This window comes from Sus scrofa, chromosome 6 (genome assembly GCF_054392235.1).
Source record: "Sus scrofa isolate SSC_HxYL_T2T_F1_AM1 chromosome 6, Sscrofa_HxYL_maternal_Yorkshire_Landrace_v2.0, whole genome shotgun sequence".
In the NCBI taxonomy this organism is placed as follows: Eukaryota; Metazoa; Chordata; class Mammalia; order Artiodactyla; family Suidae; genus Sus; species Sus scrofa.
In genome coordinates, this window is record NC_139388.1 from 88,800,480 (window position 1) to 88,806,479 (window position 6,000).

Below are 6,000 nucleotides of genomic sequence, written 5' to 3' on the forward strand. Positions count from 1 at the left end.
ATATCCACAGATAAAAATAACAACAGTGACCATGTATCAACTGGTGACCATATGCCAGAGCTGTGTAAACATTTCAGGTGTAGTCACTCATTTGATTTTCACAACAATCCTATAAGGAAGGTACCATTATTGTTTTCATGTACAGATGAGGCAAGAAGATCAAGTAACTCTCTGGAGACTGCAGAGCTAATCAGAGCCCAGCCATGCCTTTAACCTTAACTCTGGAGCCCCTATTTTTTAATGGTTGCGTTGCTTTGCCACAGAGAGCATCTCCAAAAAGAACACTGAGGCAGAGCTTGCCCTCAAATGGCTCTGTCTCCTTTTATTAGAGAGGGAAATCCTCCTCAAAGCCCCCAGCCCAACTTCCCCTTCCATCTCATTGGCCAGAACAGGGTCACATGCCTACCCCAAGCCAATCACAGCAGAGGGTAGTGGGAATGAAACCTGCAGAATGTGTCTTGGGACTCAGGAAAGTGTCGTTTCTTATGTCTTGGCTCAGAAAGGATTCAGTGAGAGGCAGACAGGTGTGGAAAGAATTTATTAGTATAGGACGCTTGTGAGAAGTACAAGTGGGCAGACAAAGGCGTGCCCTGCCCTGAGAGCTTAGGGGGCCACAGTTTTATAATCAAAGGAAGAATGGGGAGGGGGAGGCCACCCTCTTCCTTATTCTTGAGTAGACGTCAAGCTTCCATCCCCGGCTCCTCTTCCGTGTTGAGCAGGGAGTTTTCTTGTCCCTACCTGGCCAAACTAGGACTGTCAGGTGCAATGGAAATGAGCAAAAAGGTGGTAACATATACTGAACATGATAAATCATCTCAGGGTTCGGTGCATGTCACCTTTCCCTATATTTTTGTTTTTAGTGTGTGCAGAGAAGCATGGATTAGGAATCATTAACTTACTAACCTCACGGGGTAGGATGTGGGGTCTCATGCTGGCACTGTTTTATTGTTTGGGAGCATGTCTCACGCTCTGTTGCATGGTTTTGTTGCTAAGCAAGCCTTCTTGGTTTTGTTGTTCAGGAAGCCTGCTTTCTTTTTTTTTTTTTAGGGCCTCAACCAAAGCATATGGAGGTTCCCAGGCTAGGGGTCTAATCGGAGCTGTAGCCGCTGGCCTACACCACAGCCACAGCAATGTCAGATCCAAGCTGCCTCTGCGTCCTACACCACAGCTCACGGCAATGCCAGACCCTTAACCCGCTGAGTGAGGCCAGGGATCGAACCTGCGTCCTCATGGATCCTAGTCAGATTCGTTTCTGCTGAGCCACGATGGGAACTCCCAAGCCTGCTTTCTTGAGTGAGTGTTCATTTCCAGGGGTATCTCATACATTTTTCTTCACTTACAATCCCCTGGTGGGATTAACTGTTTAATCACCTACTTTGTTCCTTTGCTCTGTCCCCACACGTAAGTATCTCTGACCAGTCATTGTACCCTCCACCCCCACCCTGGTTCAGGTACATTGCCCTCTCACCTGAACAAGACAGCCTTCTTTTTGTAAGGAAGTAGGGGGCAGAAGGCTGCCCTGATGGCAGAACCTGGGCTTGGCTGGGGGTTCCCAGCTCTTCGGGTTTGAAATGTTTGGCTCAGACTCTGTCTTCCCCCCCCACCCCACCCCCCAAGACTCCAAAATTTCTCAGGCTTACAATTGTGTGGCTCTGCGTTCCTCCTTCTGCTGAATTCCGGCAGCTGTTCCCTTTATTTCTGCCCTGGAATTGATTCAAACGTAGGATGCAGCCCATTTCCTCTCCCAAGAAACCATGAACACCAGGCTGCTCTATGAGCAGAAGCTGTTTGGGTCGCTCGAAGTCACTGCGCTGCTCAGCACAAAGCTGAAAGTGACACTGGGACGTTCCTGTTCTTAAAAGCTGGGCCTCCAGCCATTCGTCACTCGTGTTTCATCCCAACCCCCACACTCCTCCCTGCTGCCCACCCTTGGCTGCTGGCTCCCATTGCCCGGCTCCATATCCACATCTCATCTCCCTCTTTCCGTCACAGCCCCCCACCCCCACCCCCACCCCATTGCATCCCCCAGGGGCTTTCCTGGTTGGTGATTCAGCCCTCCCCAGCTTCTCCTCCCAAACTTGGCTGCTTAGCTACCTTTGCCAAACCCCAGAAGGGGCCTCAGAACAAAAGGGCCTTTTATTTAATGAAGGAGGATCTACTTTCTTGAGAAGGAAGCTGTGGTTATATAAAGTCTTTTTTTTTTTTTTTTTTTTTTTTTTTGCTTCTTAGGGCCACACCCTTGGCATATGGAAGTTCCCAGGCTAGGGTCGAATTGGAGCTACAGCTGCTGGTCTGTACCACAGCCATAGCAACGTGGGATCTGAGCCGTGTCTGCGACCCACACCACAGCTCACGGCAACAGATTCCTGCCGGATCCCTGATCCACTGAGCGAGGCCAGGGATCGAACCCACATCCCCATGAATACCAGATTCATTTCTGCTGCAGCACAGTGGGAACTCCCAAAGATGTGGTTATAAATAACAATGGTCCCCCCCCTTTGGATTCCTCTTGATGCATTAGAAATTTAAATTTCACCATAAGCTGACAGCCCAGAGGGTCTCCTCCCACGTTGGGGCCTAAGCATCCTCAAAATTCGCCATAAAGAACACACTCACTTGTCCAGAACCTGAGGGGGTAAAACTAAACTGCATTAGAAAGATAGTGTCCTTCTGGGGTTTTCTAAACCCCTGTCCCCAAAACTGGTGCTTCTGGATGCCTCTAGGGGTTACCCATGCTGGCCAGCAGGTTCTCTGCTTGGGAGGCTCAAAAGAATCAGTGACGCATTATAATGAGCCTGCTGTGAGTGATCTTAAGAGCTGAAAAAGAAGGAGAGATCCAGCACCCCTCACATAATTCCTAGAATCATCTCAGGGCCAGGATAGCTCAGAACCAAACCCCAGTCCTTGCCCAGCCCACAGAGCCAGAGTCCTACTGGGATGCCATGCACTACCCCCCAGCTTTAACCACCCCCTAAGGTTGTAGGCTTCGGGGTTTGCTCAGATCAAAAGTGCTCCCTTCCTGAGCTGGGAGGCTCAGTCTTACCATCTGTACCCCCAGGCTCTGCACAGGTATGTTTCCAGAATCTCCTGCCCTTGGCTGTCTGTTCACGGGTGTGGCCAAGGCAGGACTAGGGCTGGGGTGGGGAGGAAGGTGTGAAGGGAGCACAGGGAGGAGGGAGGCAGGTAGGAGAGACGGTGCGAGGGAGGGAGAGGAGCTGACTGGGCCCTTCGAGGAGTGAGGGGTAAAGAGCTGTGAAAACTCAGTGTCAGGGAGGCCCCCAGGGCTTTAAGAACGGGAATGGCTCTCATGCTATTTCCACGGTGTGCTGTGTCTTTAGTAAAAGTCCTGCTCACACAACAGCCGGTACCCACAGTTGCTCTGTAAGCTGGGAAAAATGTTCTCCATGCCCCGGCCCTTACTTGGGGCCATTTCAGGGCAGAAATAAAGGCCTCAGCGACAAGCAGTCAGCAGAAGCAGGACAGTGGCCCTGAGATCTGGCTGAGATCTGGGGTGGGGGTGGGGGGTCTTTAGAGAGTCACAGTCTTGTCGGGTTGCACGCAGCCCATCTTCATCTCCAGGCCCAGTGGCCACAGTCAAAGCAATGGCACAGCCACAGCCACAGCCACAGCCATGCCAGATCTGAGCCATGTCTGCAACCTACACCACAGCTCACGGCAACACTGGAACCTTAACCCACTGAGCGAGGCCAGAGATCGAACCTGTGTCCTCAAGGATACTAGTTGGGTTTGGTCCTGCTGAGCCATGATGGAAACTCCTGTTATACCCATTTCATCGATAGGGAAACTGAGGCACAGAGTGGTTGAAATAATTTGTCCCAAGTCACACAACTAATGCATGGAGGCCAGGATTCAGACCCAGGCCGCGGGGGATGGGCCTCCTAAATGCAAGGGCTGTGAGTGGGGCTGGCCTTTTAAAATCACTGACGCTCTTTGCTCATAAAATTCTCCAGGTGGCTGGGGACAGGCCAGACAGCATTGCAGACCCTGTCCTTCAGCCTCTTTCACTGCCTCTGCGCCATCACCCCCTTAGCAAAGCCGGAGGCCTGGGTGACTGTGTGGGACCGGGGTGACTCATGCTGGTGGGGGTGGGAAGACCACAATCCCAGTCACCCTCTGGGGAAAAAGCAAATAGCACCAGATCGCTATGATACTAGTTGAATAGAGGAACAGAAAAATGATCTTTGGGGAGTGGGATGGTAGGTGATTTTTCTTCTTTAATGTGAACTGTTACGATTTCTACCCGTTGACCAAGTATCCCTTGTTATTTAAAAATCAATTTTACTGTGTATAAAAAGAAAGAAGAGGGGCCAGAACTCAGCCCTCTCGGGGCGCCGGCTTCTGCTGGCAGCAGCTTTCGCAGCGATAGGCATAACGATGACTCACTCTTGGAGATTGTTGATAGAGAGCCTGCTGGCCCCTTTCTCAGTGCTTTCTGCAACGAGCATTAACTCCTTTAAGCCTCACGGGCCTGGCCGAGGTCACAACGCTGAGGAGGGACGGGCTGGAGTCCAGCCTTTCAACTAAGTCCTCTGCTGCTTTTCTGGAAATGGTTTCCAAGTTCCCCGTGGATGAAAGGCCCCCTCCCTTTGTCTCTCCGCAGTGAAAACGGCCTCCATTCTGTGCTGGCAGGATCACTCTGGTGGGAGTTTGGGAGCGGGGGAAATTCAGTGCACAAAACCATCAGCCTAGACCCCAGGCTCCTGGGACGTTCATGGTACACGTGGGTATGTGAGGGCTGTAGGCCTCCAAGCGTTGTGCTTAAAAATGTGTGGCTTCAGGAGTTCCCGTTGTGGCTCAGTGATAACAAATCCGACGGGTACCCACGAGGACTCAGGTTTGATCCTCAGTGGGTTAAGGATCTGGCATTGCTGTGAGCTGCTGTGTAGGATCCAGCTTTGTGGCTGTGGCTGTGGTGTAAGCCAGCGGCAGCAGCTCTGATTTGACCTCTAGCCTGGGAAGTTTCAGGTGCCTCATGTATGGCGCTAAAAAGCAGGAAAAAAAAATAGAAAAAAGAAAAAATGTGTGGCTTCAAATGTCAGCGCTGCATTTACCAGGTGTGAGACTTTGGCAATTACCTTGTCTTTGAGAGTCTCGGAAAATGAAAATCCTGGCAGTTGTCAGTGTCGAATGGCATAATACATGTAAAGCTCTGAGCATAGCGCCTGGCATAAGCGCTTATGAAATGATGGTTATTATTATTATTCAACAAGGGTTTATTCAGCTACTTTGTCCCCAGCACTGCGCCAACAACAGATGCTCCTGAAGGTCCCAGAGCCCAGCAATTGTACCTCCAGGCTCCGAACACCCACCAACATAAGAATTCAACAGAAGCAAGAAGACAGAGCTAGCAACCCCTAGCTTGTCCACAGGGCGCAGGATGGGGTTTGAGTAAAACTGACCTCAGTCTCATAAGGCCCCTCTTGACACTTGGCATATAGACACCAAGGCTGCACATACCCTTTCTTTTTGGCTGGCAGAGGTCTGAATTTGTCAAGGTTTGGTGGGCACAATGTACCCAGATCTTGGGGATAAATCGTGTCTGTTCTGTTTTGCCAGCAAAGAACTTGATCATAGTCACTCAGGGGTAAGCTGTAATAAGTTAAAGTGATTTGGGGGTGAATGTGTGACCCTAGTCTGACACACAAGGAATAGCGAGACCTACCTCCCAGGGTTGTTGGAAGAATTGAATTCACAGTTACACACCCAGAGCTTAGAACAGCCACTGGCATTCATAAGTATACGATAGGCGTTAACTGAGTGATTTAATCTTTCTCTTCCACCACCCTTTCCTCTTCTGTTTCAGCTGCTTTGCACACTCTTTCTGTGCCTTAAATCACCACCGATGAACACTTAAATTTTTCCAAGCGTTCACGTTGTGGGTCAGTGGTAACAAGCCAGACTAGTGTCCATGAGGATGCGGGTTCTATCCCTGGCCTCACTCAGTGGGTTGAGGATCCGGTGTTTCCATGAGCTGTGGTG